Source organism: Petaurus breviceps, unplaced genomic scaffold (genome assembly GCF_028583685.1).
Source record: "Petaurus breviceps papuanus isolate PSGF00001 unplaced genomic scaffold, PetGlider_PUasm1.0 183, whole genome shotgun sequence".
Classification (NCBI taxonomy): domain Eukaryota; kingdom Metazoa; phylum Chordata; class Mammalia; order Diprotodontia; family Petauridae; genus Petaurus; species Petaurus breviceps.
In genome coordinates this window covers 8,095,620-8,111,139 of record NW_027185791.1, presented here as the reverse complement: position 1 = coordinate 8,111,139, position 15,520 = coordinate 8,095,620, and positions in this window count along the sequence as shown.

Below are 15,520 nucleotides of genomic sequence, written 5' to 3'. Positions count from 1 at the left end.
TTAGCCTAGGGGCAGGGAAGATCTTTAAAATTTACATTCGTATTGCAGTCTCCTAAATGAAATATATGATTATTCAAGAAAGTTTGACCTAACTATCAACATGGGAAAAATTAAGTGGATGAGTGCCGACTATTTATATTTAGTTTGATGAACAATCTCTAGAACTCATCCATTAAAAAACATATTTTCTTCAAACGTAATTGTATAATGAGTTGGCTTCAAAACTGAGTATTGTAAAAGACAAAAAAAAATAATACAGCATTCCAAATTCAAAAGATAAAGTTTTAATAAAGAACAATTTACCTTAAAAATTATATATCATTCTACAGGAGAAAAATGGATCTTTACTGAATAGAAGACATTCAAGCTCCCCTGAGGAAAAAAGAAATTCTGAATAGAAATTTTGTAATACAAACATAGGAGGCAAGAGAACCCTAAATGGTAATACATTTGAGCTATTGAAAGGGACTAAATCATGATGAAGCACTTATATTTTAATAATCAACTCAAGTGTCGTTTCAGAATCCTAATGCCTTCTAGGGTCACAGAAGGAGTCAATAAGACAAACACAGGGCTCAAATGTGTCTCTATCAAATGCTAACCCTGTTCTAGTATTGTGTTAATAACGTAGGATACAGAAAGGCAAAAAAACAGTCCCTTCCATATGGGAGCTCACATTTTAATGAGGGAGACAACATGTAATTAGCTAGATACACACAGATATACACACATCACATATATGTGTGTGTATGTATATATATGTGTGTATGTATATAGGGATATATAACTATATAGGTATATTTGTGTATTATCATATATACAGATTAGCTGGAAGTAATTTCATAAAGGAAGAGACAGATGGGAGAACTGGGGAAGGTGTCCTGTAGAAGGTGGGATTTGAACTGAGTCTTGAGATCAGCCAGAGAAACTGACAGGAAGAGGTGAGGAGGGAGAATTTTCCAGGCAAGGGGGATAGTCAGTGAAGGAGGGTATCAGAATGCATTATAAATTTGAATCATACACATGTTTAAATGAAACAGACTTGAAATATAAAGATTCACAGAGAATTAAAATGATGAGCTGGAGTAGAATTTATTAGGATATAGCTCAAATATTTAAAAAATCAGGACTAGAAAATATGATCTCAGACAAGACAACAGTAAAAATAGATAAGATCAGTCAGTCAGCAAGCGTTTATTAAGCTCCTGTTATGCACCAGGCACTCAGCTGAGCAATGGGGACACACAGAAAAGTTAAAACAGTCCCTGCCCTCAAGGAGCCCACTCTCTAACAGGAGAAGCAGCATGCAAACAACCAAGAACAAGCAAGCTATAGAAAGGTATTCTCAGAAGGAAGCATTAGAATTAAGGGGGACTAGGAAAAACTTGCAGAAAGTGACATTTTAGTCAAGACTTGAAGGAACCCAGGGAAGCCAGGAGGGAGGGACAAAGCAGGATGAGAGTTTGCAAAATCCTACATGTAGAAAACTACAAGGCCACATTTTAAAGAAGTCACAAAGGAGGGGAGAGGATTTACATGTCACAAAGACAACCAAAGGTTCAGAGACAGAGAATCCTTCCACAAATAGTTAGCTGAGTCTTTTTGGGAAGCTCAAAGCTGCCTTTGGCTTCTTATCTGAGGAATGTCAGTTCTTCCCTTCAGACTATCCTTCCATGAGTCAGGTTTTATACCGAGGTTAATATTAACAGGAAACAGGCTTCAATTAGCCAAATATCCCAGGAGGAATGGCATAATAAAATTGAATTAAAGGAAAATGAAACATTACAGTTGTGAGACTGGGTGACTGAGAAGATGGTGATGCCTTCATCAGTAATAGGGAAGTTAGCAAGAAGGGAAGATTTGGGAGGAAGATGAGTTCAGTTTTAGATATGTTGAGATGTCTATGGGACATCTGGCCCGAGAAGTTTAGTAGATAGTTGGAGTTGTGTGACTGGAGGTTAGGAGAGAGGTTAGGTTTAGATAAATAGATCTGAGAACTCCGTAGAGATGATAACTGGATTTATGAGAGCTGATGAGGTCACATTACCATTCCATCCTTTACATTCTTTTACAAAAATTAAGCATCTGTTAAGGCACAAAAACTTCATAATCAAAAGCAGAAAAGATAAACATACTTTAATGACTATGATTAAATAAAATTACAACCAAATAAAGGCCATTGAAGAACAAATTAAATGTTGAGACTAAATAACTTAATCCTAAAAATTTGTGAGCTGAAGAATGTCAGTGAAATAATACATAGTTAAGAAAACATGCCAAAGTGATTATAATACAGCCAAAGAATAAATGAATGAAACAATAGATAATTAAGACAACATATTTAAGTGTTTGGGAAGCAGTCAAAGCAAGCCTTAAGGAGAAATTTATATCTCTAAACACTTTTAGCAACAAAAGAAAGAACAAACCAATGAATTGGATATCAAGCTAAAAGAATTAGAAAATTAACAAATCCCAAATTCCAACATAAAACAAAAATAGAAATTCTGAAAAAGCAAGAAGGCATAAACAAAATGAAAAAAAAAAAGTGAATTGATAAACTAGGAGCTATTTTATATTAAAAAGTAATAAAATATGCTATTAGCTAATCTTTTGTTTTTTTAAAAGATTGACAAATTGTCAAGCTAAAATATTTTAAAAAGGAGAATTTGTAAGAAATGAAGAGGAAATAAAGGGAATTATTAACTTTTTTGGTCAATTCAGTGTCTAAAGCTGATGAAAATAGAAACAGGTGAATATTTACAGAAATATAAAACACACAGATTAATATAACAACAATCAGAGTTTGAATAATCCAATATCAGAAGAGAAATTTAAAAATTCCTTCAAAAAATACCCAAAGGAAAAAAAATCCAGGACCAGATAGATACACAAGTGAAATTTATTAAGCATTCAACAATGAAGTCCATATCACATAAATTGTTTCCTTCTAAGATAAGGGCAAATATGTTTCTCATACCTAAGTTAGGAAGAAAAAGACAGCTAAAACTATAGCTTAATATACCATATGAATATAAGTGCAAAAATATTTAATAGAATGTTAGTGAAGAAGTAACAAGAACATATTCAAAATACCATACATTATGACCAAGCTGGAATTATAATAAAAATGCAATGTTGGCTCAACAGTAAAAAACAAAACAAAACCAAACAATAAATATTAAGAGAGAGTCAATGTGGTATAATGGTGTAGCTGATCTCAGAACCAGGAAGAACTGGGTTTAAGTACTGCCTCAGAATTACTCTGTCACCCTGTGTGTATTGCTCAATTGTTCAGTGCTCTAGATGGAGGTCTAGGAATATAAACTGTATGGAAGGTGCCCATCTGCATTCAAAGAGAGAATTTCCTTATCTGAGAATTCCATTTTGCAATAATATACAGGGCTAGTCCTTATCCATATTAATATAATAAACATATTAATAATATAAGTAGGAAAAATCACATAATCATGTCAATTGATGCAGTAAAGACTTTTGACAAAATACAATTCAGTATATTGAAAAACATTAAGAATTATATGATTGGACTATTCCTTAATGGTAAGTAACATTTATCTAAAACCATGGGTACCCATGACGGAGAAGTACTTAGAGACATTTTTAATAAGAACAGGGTAAAGTGAGAATATATATTGTTACATTATTATTGGATATCATAATAATAATAGCTAACACTTATTTGTGCCTACTATGTTCTAGGTACTGCCCTAAGTGCTTTAGAATCAATTCTAGAATGGTTGACTATAGCAATAAGGCAAGAGAAAGGGGAAAAAAAAACCTTAAAGGCATAAGTATAGGCAAAGAGAAAACAAATATCGTCAGAACTGTTTGGTACTAATTTAAAAAACAAACCAGGAAGAGTTGATCAATTTAGGTACATAAGATCCAGAAGCAATCCAGTGAATGTAATACCATAGTGCTGGCAAAGGCTATAAACGATTCCCAGAAGAAGAAAAGCAAGTTATCAACAACCTGTGAAAATGGTCCGTACCATTAAAAATAAGAGAAATGCAAAATAAAACATGCCTGAGGTTCTGCCTCATACCCATAATATTGGTAAGATGATAAAAAAAAAGGCAAATGACAGTTGTCTGAGGATTTGTGATAGGATGGGAACCTGGATTTACTCTTGGTGGAGCTGTAAAGTGGTCCAAATCAATACATATATATATATATATATTTATGCAGCTGCAAAGATGTAATATTATGAAAGAATACAGCTGGAAGTCTAGCTTTCAGCATTGTAGGAGGTTATGAAGAATATAGCAAGAACAAACCATTTTTTATTAAATCTATTGTTGAAGGAACACCAACATATGGAAGAATTAAATGTGGTGATATTCTTCTTGCTGTCAATGGTAGAAGTGCATCAGGAATGACGCATGCTTGTTTGGCAAGGATGCTGAAAGAACTGAAAAGAAGAATCACCCTCACTATTGTTTCTTGGCCTGGAACTTTTTTATAGAAGTGATGTTGTGTAGAAAACAGAACACAACCAAGCTATTTAAAATTTGACATGTGATTTTGGCGTTTTTTTTTTCCAACTTTACCTTTTAAAGATACATTAAGAAAAATGTAAACTTGCATGTCAGGAAAAATAGAGTCTCAAAAAAAATGTTTCTCAAAAAGCCTGAAAACTATTCGTAGTTTTTCGTCAAAGTGGAAGACTCATTATTTCGTGTCTCTAAGTTTATATTTTTCTATATAATAATGTAATAAAAACCCTTTTAGCTGGAACTACTTGTGTGCCCCTTATTACTGTATTCAAATTTATATGCAATTTGATTAAGAAATCAACAAGGAAAAAGAATTGGCAGTTGTAAAACACCACAGAAATAATTTGATGACTAAATTTATGATTCAACCCCAAATAGCTGAAGAGCACATCACAGCAAGGTTTTCCTTCCAAGATCAGCTAGACAGCAAATATTTTTCAAATTTATTTTGTCTTATTTATATGATGATGAATTGAACTTGTTATAATTAAAAGTGAACTGTAACTCAAATATATATGGAAATAAAGAGAGAGAGAGAGCACTTTAGAAATATAGTCAAAATGGAATTAAACTAAATAATTGACCTAGTCATATGACTAAAGGCTTGCATCTCAAAATGATGAAAGAAAGAGATAAAGGCCTTATATATACAAAAATATTTATGGCAGAATTTATTTTAGTAGCAAAGAACTAGAAACAAAATGAATGCCCATCATTTGGGGAATGGTTGAATAAATTATGATATGTGCATGTAATGTATATGATTGCATTGTAATGACTATATTTTTTCATGACTTAGCACCACTGGCAAAACACTAAAGAAGACCTTTGTTTTAGGGTGAAATTTAGTCATTAATGGAATTTGGAAATTTTCTTTAAAAGTTTTTTTCTTTTTTATTATGAACTTAATAAAGATAAACAAATAGCATTTCAATGTACAAAGAAAACCAAAAATGCAATTATATATGAAACCACAAGCTTTTGTCACAGTTTGTATTTTCTACTACATATAGCTTCTTGTTGTTTTCTTCTTTTTCAAATTCAAATTTAATATGATCGTTCCAACATTGCTGTGAGGATTCAGAGGAATCTGGGAAGTCTTATATGAACTGATGTTGATTGAAGTAAGTCCAGCCAGGAGAACACTTTGTATAATTACTACAATACTGCAAACAAAAACCATAGTGAAAGATTTAAGAAACTGTGATCAAGGATGACTAATAGTGACTGTAGCAGACTGATGAGGAACCGTGTTTTCCACCTCTTTTCACTGGCATGATGGACTAACAGTGCAGAGTAAAACAGACTTTTCAGACACATCCAATGCCTGAATTTATTTTGTGTGATTATGATGTTTTACAAGCAAGGTGTTTTCTCTTTTTTCGTGGGAGGACATGAAGGAGTTGAGAGTTTAATGACAGTGATAATAAAAAGAAAAATGCTAATGAAGCATTTTAAAAAATAAGAAGAAGAAACTTCAGCAGGGGACAGATAAATAGGGCAATGTTGGAACTACCATGTTAAGTTTGAATCATGTCAAAAAAAAAGAACCCGGGTTCCATATGGTGGAAAAATAAACTACACAACATAAATTCACATTTTCATATGTAATCCTATTTTTGTTTTTTTTTCTTTGTATAGAGATACTTATTTGTTGATATTTATTGTTAGTAATAAAGAATGATAATGAAATATTACAAACTCCTCCTAATGACCCCAAACTTCTCCCAGAAACAAAGGTTTTTCTTTTTAACAACAATCCTTTTTTCTCAGTGATGTTGTTAACACTTTTAGTTATGGGACACTGGAGTTTCAAAGCGAGGCAGATGGCTCAGTGGATAGAGCCCTGGGCAGGGAGTCAAGAAGACCCGAGTTCAAATCCAGCCTCAGATACTACCTGTGTGACCTTGGTCAAGCCACTTAACCTCTGTTTAACTTAAACCACTAGAGAAGGAAATGTCAAACCCCTTTAGCATCTTTGTCAATAATAGCCCATGGACAACATTGCAGTGCTAAGTTCCAATCATGTCCTAAAGAGTCGGATATGATTGATTGGCTGATCAATAACAACAATAACACATCATTTTATGGTGACCCTCTTCAGAACAATGGTGGGATTATGGTAAGAATTCCACCTAGATAAGATTCTTTAGGTCGGGTGAAATTTTGGGCAAGGTCAGAAATGTCCTTGAGAGATTGGGCTTTGAGTGAGAAAGCAAAAATGAGGATGTTTGGGTCCTGTATGTAAAACTTATTATTAACATGATAAGGAAATAATAATTTTTCTTGTCATATTTTTTTTATTTTTTTAAAGCCATTAATCCACATTAAGCCTTAGAAGATCTCCATACCAAGAAAATCTTAAATGTGGTGACTCCCCAAGGCCCTATCTCAGATCCATTATGAGCTGTATACTCTTATAGAGACTGCATCTGTGAGTTAATTTTCTTTTCTGTGAACTTTCTGAGATCTGTTTTCATAAAGTCTACATCATGAGAACTATAGAATAACACTACCACTTTATCAAAAGGTTCTTTTCATTTTTACACTGTTAAACTGCTCTTTAATAGTTACAATTAAATCCAGAGTCCCCATCACTTCTGGATGATGAAATTGACAGCAAATGAAATTAAGAATTTAGCAGCTGGGGGTGGCCAGGTAGCACAGCGAGTAAGAGCACTGGCTCCAGTGTCGGGATGATCTGGGGATCGAATCCGGGCTCAGACACTTAGCACCCACCCAGAAACACCTGGCCGTGTAACCTTGAGCAGGTTACTTAACCCCAATTGCTTAAAAAAAAAAAGAATTTATCAGTTGCTCCACTATGAGCAAAATTTTACTTTTCACCCATGTTAGATCAAATCTATTGTTGTTGTTAAAGCTTGCTTTGGTGCTAATTTTTGATCTATATTAGGAAGCCCTCTCTATATGATTGGGTAATGGGCATTGTGCCCAATGATTATCAAGTAAAAAATATAACTAAGCCATTTGGGGACCACTGTGCATACCTTTAGATATCCATATAACATAATCAGAGGCCATAAGCAGCAATGAAAGTAAGCTCAAAATTTTAACATAAGAAGGTAATCATAATTTTTCATGTATAATACTGACAATAACAGAAATAATAAAAACTGAGATTAAATGAAACTCGTGACCAGAATTTGTCAATAGGAGATTATATTTGTTCATAATAAAAAGTAGTGCTCTATGTGGAGGTTAGTAATGGCACAGAAATATGTGAAATTGAAGCAAAAGAAATGTTAAAAAGTATTTGCATTAGGTAAGGTCTAAGGAACAGGAGTGATATTGTAGGAATATGCGACAACTTACATTACTGGAATAATCTAAGATGCCAATGTCTGCTGTTTTACCATCAAAATAAGGTGTGGACACTAGAAATCTCAGAAAATATTTTCAAGTAATGGAAGATGAGGCTAATATAACTAGGGGTCAGTTTGGCAATGGTAATATTTGGGCCATTTTCAAAAAAAAAAATTAAGATGATCTAATTTTGTCTGATCTGTTTCATATAGTCATTCTGTTAGTTCAGAACCAGATCATTTGGAAAATTCTGAGAAGTTAGTGGAGTGAGAAATATTTTGGAGACAGTTTCCCTACCACACCTAATAACACAAAGAGCCTTCAGATATAGGAAACTCAACAGTGATAGGAAGAAAAAAAAGTGGAAGAATCTGCTACAACATAATTCTTACAGAAAAAAACTTATCATCTCATTACTCCTGGCACTTCTACCCCCAGATCCTCTGTGGCCCTGGGACCCTTGGGAGTATTTTGGTTTCAGGACCTGACTTTTGGGGTTCACCTCTCAACAGGGTGTGTGCATGGGAGCAGGATGGAGGGTAGGGGGAGTAGATAATGCTTCCAGGATCTCCTGAGGTTCACTAATCCAACTAACTTCAAAGAACAAACATAAGAAAAGGGGGGCATTCAGTGGAACCAGGAGAGAAGAAAGTGGAGAAAATGTAGGACCAAAAGTGCAGTACTACTTAGAACTATTTAACACAACAGAGAAGGAAACAAGTAACTAGTGAACTCAAGTCAACCCAGGACACCCAAGTGCAAAGGTTTCTGGGGGCACTACTTTCAGCAGAGTCCTGGAACAGTGGTCTCCAAAGTGTTGCTACACTGCAATCCCCAACCCATGGTAACTAATCTTGGGGTTTGTCTCTAACAACCAAATCTACCCTTCCCTTATCTTCTCTTCCAACATTCTCCATAGTTGTTCAAACTCTCAATTTTCCTCCTTCTAGGGTGAGAAGGTCATCCCTTTAGGATCTCAGGGCACTTAGCAGTTAACCTTGATGGGAGTACCCATAGCAGAAACTATGATGGGTATCACTGGAAAAATAACAACTCTCTCCCCCCAAGATATCCAAATCCTGTCTCTCAGATTATTGCAAGATAGCAGTAGACATTTCTTGGAGGATGAATTCTTTACTCTGGTTTAACTATCAGTGAGAAAGATTCCCTCCCTTCCCCCTTTAGTTTGGGATAGTATGGACAGGAATGGAGAGGTTACAATGTGCACCTCGGATTTTATTACATTATTTTTCCTCTCAAACCTGTCTCATATCAATTTTCTTATTCCCCCCCCTATTTTGTTGAGGCCATCACTATCCTTCCAGTTACCATTGCTTGCAACCTTGGTGTCATTCTCAGTGTTTCACTTTTACCCACCCCACATATTTTAAAGTGGTCAAATCTCATTATTTCTATCTTTACCATATCCCTTTTATCCACTCATACAGCCATCATCCCATGCTCTCATAATCTCTTGCCCCTGCTATTACAATGGTCTTATAATTTGACTTGCTGCTTGAAGTTTCCTTTCTAGACTCGACAGAATGATTTTCCTAAAGTGCTGATCTCACCATGTCCCTCCCTGCTCAATAAACTACAGTGTCTCTTTTTTGACTGCAGGATAAAATATGAACTGTCATTCAAGCTCTTCATAACCTGGCACCAATCTTCCTTTCCAATCTTATTACACCTTAATCTCCTTCCTTCACTCTGTGGTTCATTCTGGTTTTGTTATTCCTCAAATTCATACAAATATAAGAGAAGCTTATATTCAGTTGGGAGAGACATACACAAATATAATATATAGAATAGATAGGATTTGATATATAACTCAATTGTTCTTCATTCTTTAAAATTTTCTTTGAATGTTTTTGATTGCTCTTCTGAAATACTCTGGAAGTTCTTGGAGTGACTGCACTGTTGTTTAAGTGTACTGTTGAATCTGTTGTCATATAACATTCTCTTGGAGGGTGGGGCCAGGGGTTGGAGATCAGTTTTCTAAGAAAGGGTCATCTATCTCCACACTAATTCCCACCAGAGAAGGCACAGCTAGGAGAGTGATGAAAATGCAGTATAGTCAAAGGGAGAGTGATAAGACATTAGACAGGGGCAATGACGGGAAAAGTCAAAGAACAATATGGTGACCCTGGACTAGGGCTGCAGATAGGGAGTAGTAGAAATAGCTCAGACTGCCTTCTGGAAACCGATGGCTAGATTTTCAGTGGGCTCATTTACACCTCAGAAATTGGCAAAACTCAGCAAATCAATGTTTGATGGTTTTGCTAATTGTCTAAAGATAATAAAGTGATAGAGAAAATGTGGGGGTGGCCAGGTGGCTCAGCGAGTAAGAGCACCGGCTCCAGTGTTGGGACGACCTGGAGATCGAATCCTGGGCTCAGACACTCAGCACCACACCCAGAAATAACTGGCCGTGTAACCTTGAGCAAGTTACTTAACCCCGATTGCTTAAAAAAAAAAAAAGATAGAGAAAATGTGAAAAATGCAGATTAAACTTAAAAGTGAGATATTGATACATCTTTTTTTTTTCCTGTGGAGAGTCAGTTGTTAAACCCTGCATGCCCCACTTGCCACTGCATCCTGCCGACTCCATTGGGAATTATTTCTTGGAGTAGATACTGGTGTATCTTAAAGGAACAAGGAATAACAAAGGGAGTGAAATGAAAACAATGATTCTTGGAAAGCTGAATTTAAAATTGTGTCTTTTTATTTGAAAGAATGGGTTTGGATGGTGTGTGTGTGTGTGTGTGTGTGTGTGTGTGTGTATAAAGGCTGGATAAGCTATCACACTTCGAGCCTACTCCCACACTCCATGGTCTAGTCAAACTGACTTTCTTGATGTTCTTCATACGTATTCTACCTCTTTTTTCTATGCCTTTGTACAGGCTGTCCATTTCTTGGAATGAACTCTTTTTCTTCTGTCTCTTAGAATCCCTTATATGCTTGAGCTCTTAGTTCAAGTACCACCTACATGAAGTCTCTCCTTAATCTTGTATTTACTTCGTATACATTCTATACATATTTATATAACTTATGTACTTATGAATGCACATAATTGTGGCTGGGCCCAAGGGACTGAGATGCTTTGCTTCTCCTTCTAAAAGGGCTTCAATCTTTGGTAACACACATGCAGATTGGACTCAATCCTAGGGAAACCTGGACCCTGAAGAGAGGGGTCAGGTACTTTTTCTCAAACTCTCTAGTTCTTTACACACCAAAGATGGAGCCACAGGAGCGTTTAAAACTTAGCTTTGGTTCAAGTTAGGGGTATTGTCCCAAAAGATGAATATGCAATGTATTATGTAAATCAGATGTAGGACAGCCACAAAAAAGAAATTATAAGATTCAAACATAAACTATAACTTGTAACTACTATTATATTCCCTTTTGAGGTTGATACTTGAAACATCAAAAGTTGAAACACTTTTTAGGACTTCTGCATAGGCTTTTTGCACTCATATGTGTCTCTGCATTGTCTCCCTTAAGGTCCATATCTTCTGGCAAGCCAGGCCAGTGGTTGGACTCTTCCTCTAGCAAAGCACTAGAGAAAAATGTGGAAATCATTTAATATGGCATGAAATCTCACTCCCAGAGTAAATTATTTTTTCTTGTTTCTCTAAAATCATTTCAAGACCATTTCCCTATCCACCAGAGGATAGAAAGAAATCATAACAAGTATCAAAAGACACATATACCCGAGTAATAAATTAGCATAACATTTTCATTTATAGACTACAATAAAGTGAAAATAGTGATGCCTAAAGGAAATATGAGCAAAGGATACAGACCTAAATGATATCCTGAAAAGTTTAGTAAAAAAAAGTCATAGAATAGTAGCATAACAACATAATAAAACTTATAAGACAACTCAAGCAGTCCTTAGAGGAAAATTTATATTTCTAAAAATCTTTATTATGAACATTGGAAAAGAAAAGATCAATGAACTGAGCATATAATTAAAAAGACTTGGAAATAAATGAGCAACTTTAAACAAGTACAAAGGAAGAAATCTTGAAATTTAAAGGAATAACTGACTAACTTGAAAAATAGCAATAGAACTGAAAAAAAAACAAAGCTGTTTTTTGAAAGACTAACAAAATTGATAAATTAATAACTAATCTGATCAAGAAAAAGGGAAAACTGAATCACCAAAATTAAAAAAAAATGATCCATGTGAATTTACAGTGGAGGAAATGAAAAGAATTATTTAAAATGCTATATGTAATTATGTGCTAAGAATTTATAGGAGCCTTCATAAAATATACTCATACTAATAAAAAAAAAAAGAACTAGAAATCCTAAACAATTAAATCTAAAAAAAATAATTGAGGAAGCCATAAATTCATTGCCCAAAGAAAGGGGAAACCCCAAGGGTGATGGATTTAGAAATTTATTTTATCAAACATTTAGAGATCAATTGATATCTGTATAATAAAAAAAATCCCCAAAATAGAGACAGAAGTTGCTGTTAAATGAATATATGAAATGTTTGAAGGTAGTAGTGGGAGCCAGGGGAATCCCTGACCAAAGTTCCCCAAATTAAACTGATGAAATTATTGATTTGGGGACATCGTTTGGAGGTTACTGACTTAGACACAGAGATCTCTTGATGATTGGCTGACTAAGGTTCAGTTCTCCTTTCCTCTCCGGCACCAACTGGTCTCATTCTCTGGTGGCCCTTTAAGTACTTGGTCTTCAGCTTTTCCTTTGTCCTTCTTCCAGACTGCATAACCAACCATCAAGCACTTTTAGTCACATTGTAATGTTAATGAAAACACTTGACAGTAGGAATTTGCTAGCATGAGTAGCATGTGACCAGAGAAAGTGTATGTGTGTGTGTGTGTGTGTGTGTGAGACTTCAAATTCTCTAGGCAGTGTGATACTAGAACCTACCCTTCTGGCAGAAAAGGGCTATTTCCTGGGCAGCAAACACTTTGAGAATTGCCTCACAGATAACCCCAAGTTCAAGTGTTTGTGAGTTTGAGGATTTGGGAATCAAACCTTCTGGAGAGCAAAGCTTTTCTGTTGCAACGTGCTCCTTTGTAAAAGAAGAGAAAGTCAAGCAAAGAGCTGCAAAAGAGCCAAGTCAGTGAGTTATTCAGTTAGAGTAAGTACAATGAGAAGGGCTTTACTTGCCCAACAAGCCCCAAGCATGGAGGGGTTACTACTAGTCTCAAGGAGTGTGGGTTTCCACAGTGAGGGACTCACAGGAATTACAGGGTTTTCCTGGACAGCAAATTCAAGTTCAGTTTCCTTTCTTTTTGGGGGGTGGTGGTGACAGTAGCAATGATAGTGTGCTCTGGAAACCCCCTTGAACTCATTTGAATCCTCCCATTTGATGAGCCATTTGCATGAGACCATAAGCCTTTCATTGTGGCTTTGCCCAAACCTTTGTTACTGGTTTAGCCCTCCATGGTCCGTCAACTTCCCACCCTTAATCACTCATTTACCTTATTAACTCCTCCTGAAGACCGTCCCCAAACTCCTCCTCTAGACCACCCCTAGATTCCTCCCACAATCTTTCTCTATATAAGACCCTATCATCTCTCCATGAGGTATGAGAGTGCCATAGAATTTTCTAGCACAGATTTGCTCTGTGTCCAATACAAGCCTTACAAATACCGAGGTTCCTTAAGAGTCTGCCCAATATGGCAAACTTTCAATAAACTTTGCTTTTCTTTGGCTGAGGGAAGACTTGAGTCGAATTCATTGGGCAGGACCTGTTGTGTTGGTATTTTGGGGTCTGGCACACCCCTAACCCTAAACCTCATCAGTATCCTGTGTATTTTCTGTGAGCGTATAATAAAAGCTGTATAATATCCAATAAGCAGATTATACATTGAGTGCCTGTGTAAGATTTGAGGGTGTAGGGTGTGTTCAGGGAGCGCTGGTGCTTCTGGTGTGATGGCTATCCAGCCCTTTTCAGGCTGCTTTCCACCTTTTGGTGTCCACTTGTCCTACCCAACTCTTACCTGTGGCTCCAACAAGCTATAGCATGCTTAGGAGCCACACCCTGGTAAACCTTTTCAGCAGACGGGCTAAACTAGGTTGAGAGTAATCAAGGGGTTTCAGACCCATTGGTGAGTTAGAGGGGTGTCTGCCTCAAGCATGTGAAGACTTCCCCTAGTGGAATGGGTGGATGAAAATAATTTGTTCCAATGTTCATGAAGGCAGCTGGAGCAGGCACTGTGGAGCCTTAGAGCTTGGTTAGACATCAAAGACACCAAGGTGGTCTTGATTCTGTCGTGCCATTGGACTGTGATGACTCTGGAGGAGAGAGTGAGGCTGATGACCTCATGCAACTCTGCCTCACTTAAATCCAATTTATGAATGAATCAAAAGACAAAAAAAAAGATCTGAGGACCATATATCCCCCATTTTTGGATTCCCTAGATACAACTTATATAACTTTTATTTTGGTTACATTATTGGATTAAATTAGATAGGGGACAAAAAGCCATAGGAAAATAAAATGAACCTTTAAGGGCAAGTCATTCAAATGGAATCCAGGTGAGCTTAGAGATGTTGTGGGCCCCTGGTGTATAGGTTAAAGATACAATTTTGGTCCTGATCCTCAGACCAACAAGAGACAAAATAGAACAGAAAGTTCTCAGTAGTGAATGTTGATGCAAAAATTTGAAGTAAAATTCTCACAAGGAGACTAAACTAATATATCTATAATCAGGAATTCAGACAGATTTCCTTGCAGGTAGGGAAAAAATCAGAAAACGAATTAAATTCTGGCTGCATTACATCTTGCTCTACCAAAAGGGATAGAAAGATCACAAAATAGGAGTGACCCTACAATGGAATGAATAAAGAACATTCAGGGGCTAATTGTTTTTCTAGAGAAGTGAAAGAGGAAGACTGGTGGAGAAGAATGACCCAGAGATTAAAATAGGGTGTTGAGATGGCAGCCCACAGAGCCACTCAGCATTCACCTATTAAAATTCCTGATGAGAGGTATAACTGAATTGTTGATTCTCTCTGAGAGACTGGCAAAAATCAGTGAAAGATTTCAAAACCTCTTTCTACCTCTGCCTCTGTCTCTGCCTATAGAATGAAGGCATTTGCTTCTAAAATTTATTTATAGTTCCTGATTTAAGGTGGAACTTGGAAAGCATCTTACCATTGACATAAAATTATGATTTACCTTAACTTCTTTGTGATGGATTGATATTTCCATTTTAATTGCATGTTTGGTGGGGAGGGAAGTGCAGTGGAAGATGCCAGTGAAGTTTGCAATATACAGAACTAGAAAAAGTCAGAGGTTTATTATTAGTGATTTGGAACATTTTTCCCCATTTGCTTTTTGATAACTTGCCTTTCTTCTCTGTGAGAACTGTTAAAACCCCTTGAAAATTTATCAATTGGGGAATTACTCTCAGTCCTATATATTTGTATCAATTCCTCATCTAATTAGTTGCCAAATATTGCTGTTTCTACTTTCATGACATCTCTTGCATTTAACTCTTCTCCACTCACACAGCTACCATCTTAATTCAGGCCCTCATCACCTCTCACCTTAGATGATTTCAACAATGTCCTAATGTCTCTCCCCGCTCCACACCACCTTAAGTTTTGTTGCCAAAGTAATTTTCCTTGAGTTTAGATCTTACCGTGTGGCTACCCAATTCAACCAAATCCACTGACTTCCCATTGCC